Raw genomic sequence first — 18,859 nt, forward strand, 5'->3', positions numbered from 1 at the left:
CTCCTGGTTGCCCCAGATCCAAGCAAAAGTGAATGTTCTCCTCATCTGCATCATTTATTTTGGTATTCGTATTTTACCGAAACGGTTTCCATCATAAAGAAATAAAGTGATGCAAATAAAAAGAGAAAAAGAAACATGAAAAGGCACAGAGATGTGTAGAAAGAAACAATATATACAATATACCAAAAAAAAAACCCTAACCCATACATTCTTATATAAATTTGGTATCATTTTCCTAATACACAGGTAAATATTAAAGCCCACTACATTTTGTATAAAATTCCAAATGGTGTCATATGTAGCCAAACAAAGTCTACGTCTGTGAGCAGGCCGTTCGTAAGTTGTGAGTGTTATCATATGGTCAATCTATTCATCCCATCCTTTATACCAGGGATAGGGAAGCTGTGGTCCTCCAGATGGGCATAGTCTACAACTTCTCCCATCCCTGACCATTGGTGGTACTGGCTGGGGCTCTTGAGTCCTACAACAACTGGAGGGCCACTAGGACAGGCTTCCTCAACCTCGGCCCTCCAGATGTTTTGGCCTACAACTCCCATGATCCCTAGCTAGCAGGACCAGTGGTCAGGGATGATGGGAATTGTAGTCTCAAAACATCTGGAGGGCCGAGGTTGAGGAAGCCTGCGCTAGAACCTTCCAGACGTTCCTAAACTACAACTCCCATCAGCTCCAGCCAGCAGGTCAGGAATGATGGGGTTTGGAGTCCAGCAACATCTGGAGGGCCACAGCTTCACCACCACTGCTTTCTACAGTGCCAGTTGCGTGTTTGGTGCTGTACATAAAGGGCGGGGGCATATTAAAGGTAAAGGTAAAGGGACCCCTGACCATTAGGTCCAGTCGTGACCAACTCTTGGGTTGAGCGCTCATCTTGCTTTATTGGCCGAGGGAGCCGGCATACAGCTTCCGGGTCATGTGGCAAGTATGACTAAGTTGCTTCTGGTGAACCAGAGCAGCGCACGGAAACACCGTTTACCTTCCCGCTGGAGTGGTACCTATTTATCTACTTGCACTTTGACTTGCTTTCAAACTGCTAGGTGGGCAGGAGCAGGGACCGAGCAATGGGAGCTCACCCCGTCGTGGGGATTCAAACCGCTGACCTTCTGATTGGCAAGCCCTAGGCTCTGTGGTTCAACCCACAGCACATATTATCCTGCGGCAAACGCCTCTCCTCCTTACCCAATGCTGACCAAGAAAGTAGCAGGACTCCCTTTCCCAATTCCACATTTTACACCTGCCCCATGGACGTCTCAAGTGATCAAGTCCTACCAATTAGGTGAGAAAGTCTTGCAACCTTTCAAGGCAACCCACTTAACAAGAAAAGGAGCGGCAAGAGGCGAACAGGAAGCCTGCGTCCAATTGCCTGTCCCTGCATTAATATGTCATGTAGTTCGTTCCTTCAACCGCTGACCAGATCGATCTGCGTTTACACACCAATAATCAACTGAACCTCTTTCAAAGGAATACCTCCACGGGCCGCTTACAAGCCTCCCAAAACTGCAGAAATGAATCAACATTAAGGGGAAGATTAGCTGCTGCCTCCATGATGAATGGCACCTACAGGGCCCCCCCACCGACCCCTCCCCACTGACACTTTCTGATTCGGTTTCTGTTGCCCTCTAGTGGCCGAAGGGAGACGGCTGCGGAATAGAAGTTGCCTCAGATGGGAGTCTATTAAACAGGGGTAGGACCCCACTGGTGCGCTGCGTGGATGCGATTTTATCAACAGGGACTCATCGCCCGTTGCAGATCAGTAAATTCATTTGGAGAGGGAGGGGGAAAGGAGAGATCTAGTGAAAGAGCGTCCGAACGACGGCAGTTCACTCCGTCACTGAAAACAAAAAAAGGGGGGGGAGTACCGATTGTTTCCCTGTGGAATGGCTGATAAGAATCATGAAGGACGAGAGCGAGAAGAAAATATGGCCATGCTTTGTCACCGTGACCCCTTGTTCTGGGATCTAGAAAGTACAGGATGCTCTGTGCAGGAAGAGCAAAATCGTTATTTCCTAGCCAAAACAACAAACAAACTTTGGGAGGAATGGGTCGGCAACGATACAAGGTGTACCAAGAAATTCCTCAGAGGAGTTTTAAAGGACCCTTCTGGATTTTTCAGCGTGTGGGAAAAGCTTAAATTGAACGAAGACCTCTCCACCCCAGACTTCAACCCCAGAACCTTTTTTCAAAATCTGGAGGGTAACAGGATCCCTCACTTCCCCATGTAATGGGGGTAGGTTGCTTTTTAAATAGTGTTATGCCTTACTTTGCCTGAGGAAAATGCATGTACCCCCTTGGCTGAATTCAGGTTTATACTAAGACTGAAAGACCAGAAAGGGGCGCTGCTTTTATCTGAATATCTCAAATTATTCAATTAGACCCACTAGGCGTTTATCTGAATATCTCTATAGGGTAGGACAGCAAGCTTCAGGGGTGCACAGAACTCAGATTCAAGTGGAATAAAGTTATTGTGTGGACCAACCACTCTGGGATCTGATTGGATTAATTTTCTGTGCCTGGGATGGATGTGGCAGCTGAAGGGATAGAGAGGGAATGATGTCCAGACCTGGCTTCTGTAATTTAGGCAGGCAGAAAACTGTTATTAACAAGGGCACATAAATATTCAGAAGCACTTTAGAAAAGGAATATAAACAAGCCCAACATGATCTAACTCTGGACAGTCTCTGAGTTCACTTAGATCAATCAGGGAAACGGAGATCACAATAACAGCAAAGGGTAACGGGTGCAATGAAGCCAAAACAAAGCACTTCAGCCTCCCATTTATTTCAGCCAGAAATGTAAGCACGTGTTGAACTTTCCTATAGACACCAGTGGAATCTGAAGTTGATTAATTTGGGCTAGATTGCTCCCCAAAGGGACTTAAATTTAAAGAAGGGACAAGGTAGATATGGACCACTGAAGGCATCCACTACTCCTTATTTATAATTACTTATTGGTACTGTGTGGAAGCACTCAGACCTTTTTTTTAAAGTAAATATGCAAACAATAATGGGAGGGCAGACTTCTCTACAACGTAATGAAACAAATAAGTTTGCCACCACATGATTCTTGTTCGCTTTTGTATTGTTTAAGTTTGATATGGGGTACATATGCATCTATTAAATTTGAATTATTGTCCTCCAGTTATTCACCTCCAGCAATTTTGGAATGTAACCCTTTTAAATTAAAACTTTGAAAATGGTCTTTATGAGAACAAAGAACCTCACTCTCCCCCCCTCCCCAACTTGACACATAGAAACATAAGCAGCTGCCTTCTACCGAGTCAGACCAATAGCTCATTGATCTCAGTATTGACAACACGGATTGGCAGCAGCTGTCCAGGACTTCAGATAAGGGGACATCTAAAGACATCGATGCCAGGATCGAACCTGGAACCTCCTGCATGCTAACCAAGATGTTCTAGCAACTGAGTTGGGACCCCTTGCCAGCACTGTTGCATTCTCCCTTCCTTAAAAGCCATTAAACACAACAGCATCCATAACTGGGAATGCTACCAAGCAGTGGTCGGGGTTGAATTGGAGGAATATGAATTGGATGGGTTTGCATAGCAAATTCCAGGTAGGAGAATCTGCTTATAATTCCCTCCTCCTTCTCCTCTAGAATGCTGCAGGTCTAGACTCCACAAAGCTGACTGGGGCTGGGTGTGGAGTAATGGCTAGAGCGTCGGATTAGGACCTGGGAAACCAGGGTTCGATACCCCGCTGGGTGACCTTGGACCAGTCACTGTCTCTCAGCCTAACCTACCTCACAGGGTTGTTGTGAAGATCAAATGAGAAGGGAAGAAACATGTACACCCCCCTTACTCTGAGCTCTTGGATGTATAAAGGTAAAACAAATAGATAAATCATCTCTGACCAGCACAGCCCGCCTGTGGTTGGCCCTGCGGGACTGACAACAGATCCATTTTTGCCTCCCTGGATGGCTTAAGCGGCGAGTGTGAAATGGTTAGAAATGCAACCAGTTTGCAGTGCTTTCTTCCCGCTCAAGCTCCTCGGACTCCCCCCACCCAGACTTCACCATCATTCCTTCCTCAAGCCTTCTCCTGACCAGACTCTCTGACGCAGCCTTTCCTCGGGGGAACGAATTCCATCCCCAGTTCGTCTCCAGGGAACCGTCTTTATTTAGACAGAAACTCCAAACAGAGAGAAAGCTGGAGCAAAACAGACAAGAAAGGGAGGAGAGGGGAAGGTGGCCGGTTTGGATCCTGCCGCCCAACAGCTGCGAGGCTTTGCTGATAGTTTATAACCCCGGCTCTCTCGAAGTTTTGCTTTTCAGCGTCCAATAAAAACAATTTCTGTACCATTATTGCTATTATTATTATGTAGGGGGATTTTTCTTGGAATGTCTGCTTACGGTTTTTCTTTTAAAGGAAGAGCAGCTCAATGTGTGTCACGCACAACTAATATAACAGAAATCTTAATTCCTCCCCACCCCATCCCAATTTATTGAATTTTAGTAATAACAGGTTGCAGAAGAAAGTAAAGACGTTCCTAAAAGCAATCAGTTGTCACAATTGCTAGTGAGGAAATACAGGCTGCAGCTTTGGGGTTTCCTGGGGACAGATCCACAGCACATGACTCCACACCCCCCCCCCAAAAAAAGTCATGGGAACTGCAGTTTAAGGGTTCTGAGAATTGTAGCTCTGTGAGGGGAAAACTACTCATGTGCTTTAAATATGTGTTGAATGAGGTTTAAATATATGGTGTGGATCTCCCCTGGAGTCAATAATAAAACAGACCAAGAGGAAAAGGATGTGTGGTCTATGAGTCTATTCTATTCTATCATTTTATTTTATTTTATTTTATTTTATTTTATTTTATTTTATTTTATTTTATTTTATTTTATTTTATTTTATTTTATTTTATTTTATTTAACAAGATTTCTATAACACTTTAATAATAAATCGTTGTTGTTGTTGTTTGTACCCCGCCTATCTGACTGGCTTGCCCCAGCCACTCTGGGCTGCTTCTGAGATATATAAAAACATAATAAAACATTAAACCTTAAAAAGCTTCCCTTTACAGGGCTGCCTTCAGACGTCTTCTAAAGGTTGTATCTCATCTCCAAAAGCCTCTAAGCAGCTTACAACTAATATATATATATTTAAAAAAGCCAACAACCATACAATCCAAATTACTTTTTTTAAAAAAATAATAATAATAATTAATGATTAAAATCAGCAGGACTGTGGGGTGCTTTGTTTTTTGTAGACACAGGATCGCCAGCTCCATGGAACAAAACCGGGCTTTCTCTGTGGAGTCAAGACGGGTCCCCTTAGCTAAGGATGGAGTTGGGAGAGGAGCGAAGGGAGAGGCCTTCTTTCGCCTCCCTTCCCCTCGCTTAAGAGACTGGACATGTGTTTTTCATAGATGGCTTCATTGCGGCGCTTTGAAGGGTGGCAGATCGGATGATAAACGAACGTCTATTTCTCCCCCCCCCCCAACCCCATATGTTGATTTAACTTGTTCCCAAGCTCAGCCCCGGAATACGAATGTTCCCTTTACAAAGGACGGGCCAGACTGACTTCCTTGCCCTCCGCCTTCGTCTTTGCCAAAACGCTTCAAGGCGCCCAGGAATTATTGCCCCGGCCTGAACGCGGCTCCTTTCCTAATTAGGGAGAGAGAGAAAGCGCTAGAGACGCACCCCGAGGGCCAGGCGACCGGCGCAGGGGGCCGGGTGTGTTATTTATCTGCGCGCAGAGAGGCGCATCGCGTGCGTTCCTCTCGGCCACTCGGAGTTGTTTAAAGAGGGAGAAGGATTTGCTGAAAAACCTCCAGTGCTTGGCTAAACAAACGTCCACAAGAGGAGGGGCGGGCTTGAAGCGGGGGCGCGGACCCTGTGAGAAAGCAGCCTGGGAACAAAGGCCGGTTCCGGGAGGAGCATCTGAGGCTGCAGAGACAGATTGAGGAGGGGGAAACGTTTCCATGTCGGCTATATATGTGTGTGTGCGCGCGCGCATAAATGAAAAAAATAAAATGCGCCCCCTTATAAGCCAGGATACAGTTCCAATCAGGCTTATTATTAGATAGATAGATGATAGATAGATAGATGATAGATAGATAGATAGATAGATAGATAGATAGATAGATAGATAGATAGATAGATAGATGGATGACAGATAATTTATTTCGGTCAAAGACCAGATCACATTAGGTTGATGATGATGATGATGATGATTAGTGTAAGTATCGTCCATTTGAGATCACAGGCATTTCGCCTTCCAAGTAAAGCAAGTCTAGGATGATGGGCTGGTTTGGGCTGGAGAGGTTTATCCATGAGCCATGGGCGTAGGCAGGATTTATGGAGGGGCAAGCTTTATGTTGGGGGGCATAGCCTCAGTTTAATATTTTTATTGGCTTTTATTGTGGGGCGCAGCTGCCTCCCTCCCCGCCCCCTGGCTATGCCCATGACATGAGCCAACTTCGATGGCTTTCAAAGAGGAGGAGAAGGTAGCAAAGTAAAAGGCAGCAATGCTTCTGCATGCCATTTGCTGGTTTCTTAAACTGCCCCCCTTGAGAACAGGGTGCCGCGCTAAGATGGGCCATTTGGCTTGATCAAGCAGAGCTCGCCTTATGTTTCTACGTTCCTTATGTTCTCGACCCTGGGAAACCTCGGCCAGGATTTCCTCAGAGCCAAGCGCTGCCAAGCCAGGCTAAAATATTGGGCACGCTTACTCGAGAGTAAGCCCCCGTTATGGGACTCATTTCTAGAGGTAGTAGTCTTGTCCAGGTTTTGCTATGCTGGAGGGAAGCACGATGCATCAGGATGCCTGCCCTCCGAACGTCTTGCTGATCCGCAGCTTAGGATGTGAAATGCGTGAAGGAGGAGGCGGAGGAGGCGATCTCGATCACTGTGATCTCCAAGCAGGGGAAGCGCGCGCGCGAGCATACAGGATACGAAGCCAGCTCGCTCGCTCCGTCTTCTTCACAGACACGTTCACACACACGAGATCACTCTGGATGTCAGGCCACTGGAGAGGAAACAGCGCTGAGGATTATGGTGCGTGTGTGTTTTTAAAGGTGCCACGGGTTCAAACAGCAGATGTTTGGAGCTGTGCGGTAGCAATTACTCGGTGGTGAAGGAAAGCATTTTCTCTCTCTACAGATATGATCATTGCAGGCGCGATCTGACTTATCCCGAATGAATTGTGAAGAAAAGTAGTCTCCAGCAACTCGTTTCTCCTAGCAAAGAAGGGCCGTAGCTCACTAAGAGAGCCTCTGCCTTGCTGGCAGAAGGTCTCAGATCCAGTCCTCGGGTAGGGCTGGGTGAGATCCTTGTCCGAAATCCCGGAGCCCCCTGTGTGGACAATACCATATAAGGCCCCTTTCAATGAGATGACTGACGTCCCACTGTACTACATGAAGAATGATATTAGATTCATAAAACTGTAGAGTAGGGAGGAACCACAAGTCACCCCCTTATCCAACCCCCTGCAATGAGGAAATCTTTTGCCCAACATAGGACTCGAACCCTCGACCCCGAGATTAGGAGTCGCATGACCTACTGACTGAGCAACCACGGCTAAAGCCGCTCGTTAACTCTTTTTAATGGCGGCGCGCAGAGACGCTGCGGCTCAGTGCTCTCCTTTTGTTTTCAGCGTTTTGTTTTGTTTTCAGTGTTTTGTTTTCATTATTTTTACTTGTTCTGAGTATGTTTGGCCGGGCAAGAAAGATTTATAGCAGGCAGGAACTTCTGAAGGTCGGGTTACAGTGTGAACAAGCTGTGAGAGCTGATTATTTTCGCCCAGATAACGCTCCTGTGGGAGTAGCCAGGCCACCGGGCTCTCCATGGATTACTATGCCTCCAGGGAGGAGGCGAAGGCGGCGTAGAGACAGGAGGCAAAGGCGGGGTTGTCGGGCCGGCGTCCTGGTAAGATTGCAAAGGAGTCCATCTAAACCACCACTCCCTAGCATATTTCTTGCTAATGTGAGATCTCTTGCCAACAAGATGGATGAATTGAGGCTGCTGGCAGCAAAGAACAGTCTCGTAAAAGATTGCTGCGTCTTATTTGTCATTGAGACATGGCTTCAACCGTCCATACCAGACACGGCTATTCAGTTGGAAGGCTGTGTGGTACATCGTCATGACCGAGGCATGGACTTCGGAAAAACCAAAGGAGGGGGGCTGTGTGTATATGTGAACAAATGCTGGTCCAATAATTCTAAGACCGTGGGCAGTTACTGTTCACCGGATTTGGAATATGTGGCTGTTAAATGCAGACCAGCCTATCTCCCTAGGGAGTTTACAGCTGTTATGCTAACTGGTGTGTACGTGCCACCAGATGCCAATGCCAACTTGGCTCTGGGATGCCTGCAGAGCCTTATCAGCAGCCAGCAAGACAAGCATCCTGAAGCTGTGCACATCATTGCGGGAGACTTCAATCATGTTGAACTTAAAACAGTGCTCCCAACGCTCTATCAGCATGTGAAATGTCCCACAAGGGGGGACAAGACACTGGATAAAGTTTATTCGAATGTAAATCACGGCTATAGGGCCTTACAGCTGCCACATTTGGGCCAGTCCGACCATATGTCTCTGTTCCTGGTACCAGCATATATCCCACTCAGGAAACGGGCTCCCACAATATCAAGGACTGTTAAAATCTGGCCTGAAGGCGCTATCCACCAGCTGCAGGACTGTTTTGAGAGAACCAATTGGGATATTTTCGATCGTTCAGACCTGGAGGAGCACACGGCGGCAGTTCTGTGCTATATCAATCACTGCACAGACACTGTCACAGTAAATAAATCCATCCGGTTTTATCCCAATCAGAAACCCTGGATGAATAGAGAGGTCCAGTGCCTGTTGCGGGAAAGGAATAGGGCTTTCAGGTCGGGCGAGGTGCAGCTTTACAGTGTGGCAAGAGCAAACTTGAAGAGGGGTATTCGACGGGCAAAACTGGTCTATAGGCAGAGGATTGAGGATAATTTAAGGAGTAACAACACAAGACAGATGTGGCAGGGGATTCAGCATATTACCAACTACAAACCTAACCTTGGTGCTGTCGATGGTGACCCTTTGCTGGCGGAGGAGCTTAACTTTTTCTTTGCTCGCTTCGAGAAGGAGCCACCTGAGACGCCGGTATTACAGCCACCAGCCCATAGGGGCCCCTCATTCACTGTAGAGGAGCATGAGGTGAGACAGGTATTGAGGATGGTGAATCCGAGGAAGGCTGCTGGACCTGATGGCATCACGGGAAAGGTGTTGAAGGGCTGTGCGGATCAGCTGGCGAAGGTCTTTACTAAGATCTTCAACAAGTCCTTACACCAGTCTATTGTCCCACCCTGCCTGAAGTCGTCAACTATTGTTCCTCTGCCTAAAAAATCTACAATCAGTAGTTTGAACGACTACAGACCAGTTGCACTGACTCCAATCATCATGAAGTGTTTTGAGAAACTGGTGCGCCGTCATATAATTTCCTGTCTTCCATCAACTTTTGACAACTACCAGTTTGCATACAGGGCAAATAGATCCACGGAAGACGCTATCACTATCACTCTCCATGCTGCTCTGTCCCATCTGGAGCAGCCGGGGAGTTATGTGAGGCTGCTGTTTGTGGATTTTAGCTCTGCTTTTAACACTATCCTCCCCCATAGACTGGTGTCCAAGCTAGAGGCGATTGGATTCTCCAACTCCACCTGTCTCTGGGTTTTGGATTTTTTGTCAGAACGTTCTCAGAGGGTTAGAGTGGGGTCACATATGTCCACAGCCCTTAGCCTTAACACCGGCTCACCACAGGGTTGTGTGTTGAGTCCCCTGCTCTATACTCTCTATACGTATGATTGTACAGCCATCTATCCCAGCAACAAAATCATCAAGTTTGCTGATGACACTACGGTGGTGGGGCTCATTTCAGGAGGGGATGAGTCCGCCTATCGGGACGAGGTGGAGCGGCTTTGTGTTTGGTGTGGAGAGAACAATCTGGCTCTTAATACGGCTAAGACCAAGGAATTGGTGGTGGATTACAGGAAAAAAAAGGCGGACATTCAGCCCTTGTATATCAAAGGGGAACGGGTGGAGAGGGTGGCGGAATTCAGGTTTTTGGGAGTGACTATCGATCAGGGCATGACTTGGAGCGCAAATACCACTGCTCTGGTGAAGAAGGCCCAGCAGAGAATTTATTTCCTCAGACTTTTAAAGAAGAACAATCTGAGTGAGAGACTGCTGGTGTCCTTCTACCGAGGCTCCATAGAGAGCATTCTCACATACTGTATTTGTGCCTGGTTCTCCAGTTGTACAGCTAGGAAGAGGAAGGTGCTCCAGAAGGTCATAACCACAGCCCAAAGGATTATTGGTCATCCTCTCCCATCTTTGGAAGAACTGTACGGTTCCCGTTGTCTTAGGAAAGCAAACAACATCCTGCAGGATGCATCTCACCCGGGATACAGTCTGTTTGCACTACTGCCTTCTGGCAGGAGATATAGAAACATCAAGTCAAGGACAAATAGACTGAAAAATAGTTTCTATCCAAGAGCTGTGGCCTTTTTAAATGCTGTAACTCGATAGTGTGACCTGGGAGTTTGATGGGTGTGGGTGTGGGTGTGGCTGGAATGTGGTTTGTTTGGTTGTTGTTGTTGTTTTGCTTTTGTTGTTTTTAAGGGATGGCATCCAATTTCGTTGCACTTGTGCAATGTTGCACTTGTGTAATGACAATAAAGAATCTATCTATCTATCTATCTATCTATCTATCTATCTATCTTCATGTTGTAGGAGGTATACGAGGATTTTGCAAGACTGTTCGAAATTCAGCGTTTCATGGCACGCTTCATCGGGAAAAATCAAGTTAAATAAAGTGGATCGCTCTCACTGAGTTCGTTGTGTCTTTCTTACATAATACACTAATCTAGGCCCAGATCCGTAGAGGACCAACTTGGTAGATGTTGGTAGATGTTCTACTGAAGAACCTGCCCTTCTGTGGACCTCTGAAAGCTTGCCTCTTCTCACTATATAGCAGAAGGCAACCGCACCTCACCCGCAGAACTCTGTGTCATTTACCGAGACCCACGTGGGGCAGCGCACGAAAGAAATACGCAAGTGGATTACCAGTAAGCCAGGTTCTGTCAAAACGTCTTGCAAAAAAGGGCAATTTACAACCGAGAACCTGACCCACTTACACTAAAGCGCCTCATTTAAGACAATGTAGCCTTGTTCGATAAATCTGCCCGGCCTTAACGATGTTTGCTTGTAGAAAGAAGTAATTCCGCATTGATGTCATCCGAAATTGCTTCTAGTTAAGTACTTTTAGGGCTTCAGCGTTAATCGGATTCGGTATGAATAGCACTGGACACAGAACTGTTAAGTCTGAAACAGCGCAAACATTGTAAGTGGCGTTAAGATCAGCTCTTTGAAATGTTCTGCCATCTGGTGGTGGAAAACGGAGGCGCTTTGCAAAGCTAAGGCACAAGAAGCAATCCTGTTCTTACTTTCCTGGGGAGCAAGATCCACTGAAATCAATCGGGCTTACCTCTGAGTGACGACATGTAGTTAATTAAACGCACACAGCCGCCATAAAAAGCAGCATATATGACCTTTCTGTTTGCACTGCCACTGGTCTTTGACAATAAATACTACTCTGGCGGTGCGTATACGACCATTATCACTAGGAGATCAGTACTGCCTATTGCGTGAACTTTATAAGGTTTCCGGAACGAAACAGCCCTATGTTTAAAGATTCCGGAGCCCATCGCCTCCCTGAATAAGTGCTTGCTGTTAAGCGGAGAATTTTAAAAGACAGGGGTCTTTAAACCGCTCCCTGTAGGGATCCGTAAGTTTATTCTCGTCCAAGAACACATTTATATTCTCCGAGTGACCTTATTATTACAGCCGCAGTTGTCTTGCCTGGCAAGTGGTGAACATTCTAAATGACTCCGATTAAAAAATACAGATTTATAGCTATAGGAAACGGGTGCGCTTTTGTCCTCTAACCATTATGCGGCGCCCGAGAGCAGATGCTAAAGAAGGGAGGAGGAAATATTCCCCCGGATATTTGAATAGCCGGCCGTGATTGGTTAGTATGTGTACCTTGCGTCATCGCTTGCGTCCGTATTTGTGCCCACCAATGGTTGAGCAAGAGGCCTACGATTGGTTAACGTCACGGTCGTCAATCACTTCTCATTTGCATAATGGACCTTCGGTTGTGCGCCGGGCGGCAGTCCGTGGCTGCATCTGGAACAGGGAGCAAAGGACGGAGAGAAGCAAAATAGTAGACGAAGTTCTTGCAGAAAGAGTTTTAGGAGGAAGGAAATGAACATTTGCAAGCATTTTTACAATGAAAGCAACCCGTGACTGTGCGATAAAAAGCCTTATACTGATAAATAGGAAATAACCAGCTGTGTTGAAATAAAACACAGTTGCAGAAGAGTCTTTCCAAATTTTAGAAAAATAAAACAATTACACCTTTAAAAAAATACAAATTTGGGTACAGGATAAGCTATTTCACATATCCGTACTGGGACTGTATCCTTTGGGCTGCAATCCTAACCCAACAATGGAGAATAAACCCCCTTGAATTCAGTGGGAGTTTTGAGCAGATATGGTCAGGATTGCGGCTTTACTCACTTAACAATCTGTTAAGTTTTCTACCAGGCAGTCTCAGCGTTTTACCTGTCATTTGCATAAAAAGGATCTCGAATACTTAGCGACTTGAATAAATAATTGCCCTGAAAGCAGCTGTCGTGTTTAAATACTTGCAGCTATGTCAAAGGAAACGGGGAGTAATAGCTGCCTTGAAATCCCTGCACCATCCCCCCCCCCCCATCACTTTCTAATTGATCCTCTTGTCTTGACCATCATTTCTTCCTCGGCAATCTGGAATTGTAAGAGCACCATTTACCCCCAAGCATCTTAAACTGGTGGGGAGGGGGATAATTAAACACGGACGACTTCTTTTCAGCTAACTGGGCAAGACAAGCAACTCTTTATATACCGAGCTGGCGATCTCCTGAGCTCACTTTAGGGGAGCTTACGGCGTCCTGGTTTCCAGATCGCCGGGTCTGTGTGCGAGTTATGCGGCGGTGTGATGTTCAGCGCCCTATACTGCACTGCGTTTGAGACCGAGGAGTGAAGATGGACTGGGGCACCAGGCCAGGAATGTAGTGTGACGTGACAGCTCTCTGCTCCTGACAGGTTGTAACAGTGCAGACGGGTCTCCCGCTTGGATCCATCCCTCGTGCTCCCTACACAGTCCTCTGCGGGCCTTACACACACATACACGCCACTGCGCATGCGCCGCCGGAGGTCAGCCCTGCTCCGACTGACTCAGCGGAAAATGCCTCCAAGTTCGGAGCCGTCAATCATTTCTTTCTTCCTACGTCACTGGAGTCCAGACGACCAATCACCGGGCAGGCAGGGGAACTCGGGAGAGAGGCGGAGTTTGGGGTTGTGTATGTGCGGAAGTCGAAGCGCATTGGCGAGCTTGCAGCCGGTCTCCCCCGCGATGATTTATGCGCGTGTTTCATTATTTGCAACACGTTGGGAAGTTATTAAAAGCAAGATCTATCGCTTCCTTTTCCGAGGTACCATTGGCGGTTACTAGTCTTCCCTGGGCCAAATTACACAGAGGGTTGTATCCAGCCGAGTTGGGAGTTTTATGGCCAGCATGATGGATTTTGCTTCCTCGCGGTTTCATTTGCTCGTATTTCATTGTTACTTTTTTTTTATGAGGGTAAAATTCGATCCTCCGATCTGCGTTGCTGCTGCAAAGCTAATGTGGCTGATTCCAGGAGCGCGGAAGATCGATTGTCAATAATGCACGGCCATGTGTCGAGATCTATATCTGCATGGCAGAAACAGATAAATTTAGGCTCGCTTTGCCTCTCGAGTCGTGTGAACCGGGAGCAAAGCTAATCTTCTCTTAAGAAGTTAGCAGTTTCTTTATTTTATTATAATTCTTTTTAAGGGAGTTCGCCTGGAGTAGGTCTTTTGAGCTGGCTAGCGGAGACTCTCTGTCCGTGGGCAAAGAAAGCTGGCGTTTGAGTTTCATATGGCTTCGCGTGTCGGAGCTAAATGGGACTGGCCGATCCTCAGGCATGTTTACTTGGCCGTAAGACCGTCGCCCCAAATTCAAGGGGCTTGCTCGCAAGTAAGCACGCCTTTCATTTGGAAATTGTTTCCGGGCCATAACGGATAACATTTTCTAAAGATTCAGGTGCCACGTTAGGACTTCGAGTAAATGATGTAGCGAGCATAAATTCAGTATAATCTGCCTGTACACTGGGAGCTTTGTTTCCTGTCCTTGATCGTTGTGACTTGTTTTTAGTTTTCAGCAAAATAGGGTGCTGACAAGCTTACTGACAAGAAATGACTGTGGTGATCACCTGTTGATTATAGTTAGGTTTACCATCGTGCAATTGATCCTTTGAGAAAGTTGGAAAAAGTTGGGCGTGCTTCGCTGGACATTATAGCGGACCTGAAAAAGATGGCGCAGACTGTAGTATATTTAAAGCAAAAATCCTGGGAACTGTAGTTTAAAGGGTACTGGGAATTGTAGCTCATACAGTTCCCAGGATTCTTTGTGTGTGGGAGCCTTGTGCGCTTTAAATGTGTTCCCTGTTGCTCCAGGGAGCATGACTGAAAGGAAGAGGTAGTCATTGGAGAGAAGTCGAGTTGGGCTAAACTTTAGGAGAGGACTTCCTTACCCGTAAGAGATGCTCAGCTGTGGAACAGACTGCCTGGGGAGATGGTGGGCTCTCCTATGCTGGAGATGTCTGTCAGCAACGCAGCAGCTGCATCCAGTATTACCGATCTAGCCGTGAGCATGGGGTCAGACTAGATGACCCTCAGGAACACTTCCTAAGCTATGTTTCTACGATGGAAGATCGTGCTTGTGGAAGATTAGTGATTCTTTATCCCCCACCCCGTCTCTCTCTCGCTGGATCTGAAGACCCTGCTTCCCAGTATGGATTGAAATACGAGCCCGTTGAAAGAGGGGAAGCGGTGGGAAGATAACTGTGTTCCGTGGCCTCCGAAATATGTTTCTGGCAAACTTCGTGAGTGACAGGGAAATGTCGCAGTCCCCAGTTTGATGGCCCACCCGTTCCCTGCCACCCGTCTATGGTAGTATATTGTATTTAATTATGGGGTATCAGAGTTTTTAGGGGGTTGACCAGGCTGGGATAACAGGCTTGTTAGTTTTTGAATGTCTGATGTGGATTTTTTCAATTTCGTTGTTCTGTGTGGTACAGTGACAATAAAGATTATCGTATCGTATTGTCCTTATTCCGTCGCTTTCGATGGCAGGCGGGCCTTGAATTTCACCCTTTGCAACACTAGAGGGCGCTTCGATCGCCGATCTTCTCGGCAAAGTAAGCCGTGAACTTCAAAGCTATGAAACTTGAGCAGGGGCGATCTGGGCTCTGTATCGGTTCCTAAACGACCCAGCATGAAAATAAATAAATAAGTCTTTTCCCCAAAACACACACACACACACCGCACTGCCTATCAAAAATCTCCGCCCCTTGCCCTATAATCTGCGACAACAACAGCTCCCCAAAAATATCCCAAGTTGGGCTAGTGGCAGCTGCTTGAGGTTCTTGCTCTCGTTTGACAGATCGCTCCTGGTTGTGTGAGAGATGTCCATAAATCAGTCAACTAGTTTACTAAATCTCAGCAGTCGCGGGAGGGGAGACCCCCACCCTCAAAAAGGGGGTGCAGCCATTGAGCTGGGCACCGTGAAAATTGGACTTCCTTCCACCCAAACGCCATTAAGGAAAACCTAACACCGAAATATTGTCTAGCGATTTCGCTTGAAAAGGTTGCCGCGTGTGAAAGCTTTTGCAAAGCAGTAAAAGATTATGAAGGATAGCTGGGGGGGGGGGGCGAGGGGGTTGATCGAATGACTTGGAGACCCCTTGATGATGCCTTCGCCCCTGTGATCTTGGCAAGCTCTTTGAGCCCATAAATTGGGGAGGGGGCGCAATGGATTCTGTTTAGAGACTCCTTTTTTGGGGGGGGTAGGGGTAGATAATATATCCTTTCTGTCGCGTGTAATTTAATTCGGCTTCTCGGGAGCTAGGATCGGATGGTCAAAATGAATGAGGGGAAATAAACGCATGCTTCTTTTTAAAAAGGTGTAGAATTAGGCACGGTCCTTCAGAAACAAATCCCTGCTACGGTGCTGGATTTCAGCCGGTCTACCCTGACCTTGGAGTTGTTAGGTAGAGGCATTTTGAAATGAGAGAGAAAGAAAACAAACTGCTATTCCACCCCACCCCCACCCCCGCTCTAAACGTTCATCCATAACACCAGTTACAGGTAGGTAGCCGTGTTGGTCTGCCATAGTCAAAACAAAATAAAAGAAAAAAATTTCCTTCCAGTAGCACCTTAAAGACCAACTAAGTTAGTTCTAGGTATGAGCTTTCGTGTGCATAGAACTAACTTAGTTGGTCTTTAAGGTGCTACTGGAAGGAATTTTTTTTCTTTTATTTTGTTTCATCCATAACAGTTTAGGAAAGAACGATCTGAACTCTTTATTCTGGTCTTTATTTGTGAACTAAGCAGAAAGCAGTTGCATGTAGAAAAACGGTTTGAAAACACCGCACACACGATTATAGCCCAGTGCAGGCGATTATCCATTTCGTATGCTTCATTTCCGAGAAAAAGAGCTGGGATCCTATTCCGTTTACTACGGATTATAGAAGTACAGAATTGGAAGGGACCCCGGGGGGTCATCTAGTCTAGCCCCCTGCGATGCAAGAACCACAGTTCAGGAACCCCTGAAAGTTGGACATACAACCGCTGTTGAAAAACCTCCAATGAAGGAGAGTCGACCACCTCCCCATTCATCACTGTGGAACAGCTCTGGCCGTCGGAATCTCTTGTCATTTGAATCTGTCGCTTGCGATCCTACCCTCCGGAGCAGGAGGAACAAGCTTGCGCCATCTTCCCATGTGACAGCCCACAGCCTACAACTTGCCAGCCATAGGCAACACACCCTTCATCCCATAAAATACTTCGGGGTGGAACACAAAGACATTTAAGATGATAAAAAGCATAATAGTACACACAGTAAGATCAAAAGGAAGCATGCCAGCCAGCAAAATAATTCAAAATAAATAAATCATAGGGAGGCATTTAATGTTTAACAGACTATTGTATTTTAATATTTTGTTGGGAGCCGCCCAAAGTGGCTGGGGAGGCGAAGCCAGATGGGCGGGGTATAAATATTATTATTATTATTCCTGGTAAAAAGGGGGTGCTATTAAGCTTGTACCAGAAAGGATACTGAGTAGGTGCCAGGCGTACTTCCACACCCAGGAGGTTATTTTGCAGTCAAGTCGCCACCATGGCTTCAGCACCTCTGCCACCATCCACGGGTGGACCTCATTTTAAATATGAAAACCCCTGAGCAATGAGGACTAGAACCTCCTGTTTAATTTAAAATCAGAAAAGGAAACCTAGAGACGCTTGACGAAATGTTTGTTTGATTTTTATACTTCCACCCGCTCACCTGCCCATTTGCGCTTGGCACGGGCTCAGTTGATGCCAACGCAATGGCTTCGCACCCATGAAGGCTGTAAATCTGATCGAGCTCTGTGGAGCATGGAGTTGGAAGCAAGCTGCATAGGACACGTGCATGTTTAGCCCTAGAAACGCTCCTCTCCCCATTAGGATTAAGCAACCAAAGAATAATAAACTATGGAGGGGTGGAGATTTAAGATTATTTGTTGTTTAGTCGTTTAGTCGTGTCCGACTCTTCGTGACCCCATGGACCAGAGCACGCCAGGCACTTCTGTCTTCCACTGCCTCCCGCAGTTTGGTCGAAGTCATGCTGGTGGCTTCGAGAACACTGTCCAACCATCTTGTCCTCTGTTGTCCCCTTCTCCTTGTGCCCTCCATCTTTCCCAAGATCAGGGTCTTTTCCAGGGAGTCTTCTCTTCTCATGAGGTGGCCAAAGTATTGGAGCCTCAGCTTCAGGATCTGTCCTTCCAGTGAGCACTCAGGGCTGATTTCCTTCAGAATGGATAGGTTTGATCTTCTTGCAGTCCATGGGACTCTCAAGAGTCTCCTCCAGCACCATAATTCAAAAGCATCAATTCTTCAGCGATCAGCCTTCTTTATGGTCCAGCTCTCACTTCCATACATCACTACAGGGAAAACCATAGGCTTTACTATACGGACTATTAGAATTACCAAAAAAGAAACACACACACACACACCAACCTTCCACGAACTTTGTTGTTGTTATATTTATATCCCGCCTTTTTCCCAGACGGGAGCTCAAGGCGGCTTGCACTAATTTTAAAAACCCCGTATCTCCCTTTGTTAAACATTCGCAAAGTCAGCGCAAGTCAGAATGGCTGTCGGCACTTTATCAGTTTAACTCCGGCAAATCTTTTTTATTATTGCATTTCTATCCCACCTTTCCTTCAGGGAGCTCAAGGTGGTATTTTACAACAACCCTGTGAGGTAGGTTAGGCCGAGAGGCAGCGACTGACCCCAAAACACCGAGTGAGCTTCGTAACAGAGCAGAGATTTGAACCCTGGATTCCCATGCCCTAGTCCGACTCAGGTGCTCTCCTTTAAATTTGGGCTGCCCACGTGCTGGGCGAAAATACTAGGCGTGTGACCACAGACTTCTCAGGTGGTGGTAGTACCTCCAAGGCTTTAAAGATGTGCTGGAGGAGAGGATTTCGTGAACCAGTATTAGATCTGGAGGGGTTCACCTTCCCAGATAGATGTGTGGACGCGCACAGGCGCGCCTATGGTATTCGAGCGCGTCTTTGAACGTGCGCGCGTGCACACACGCAGAGAGCAAAAAAGTTCAAGGAAAAAAGTACAATCTGGGATCGTTCTGTGCATCCAAGATAAGCACAGTGACCATCGAGGGAGC

The sequence above is a fragment of the Podarcis cretensis genome (assembly GCF_951804945.1).
Source record: "Podarcis cretensis genome assembly, chromosome: 12".
In the NCBI taxonomy this organism is placed as follows: domain Eukaryota; kingdom Metazoa; phylum Chordata; class Lepidosauria; order Squamata; family Lacertidae; genus Podarcis; species Podarcis cretensis.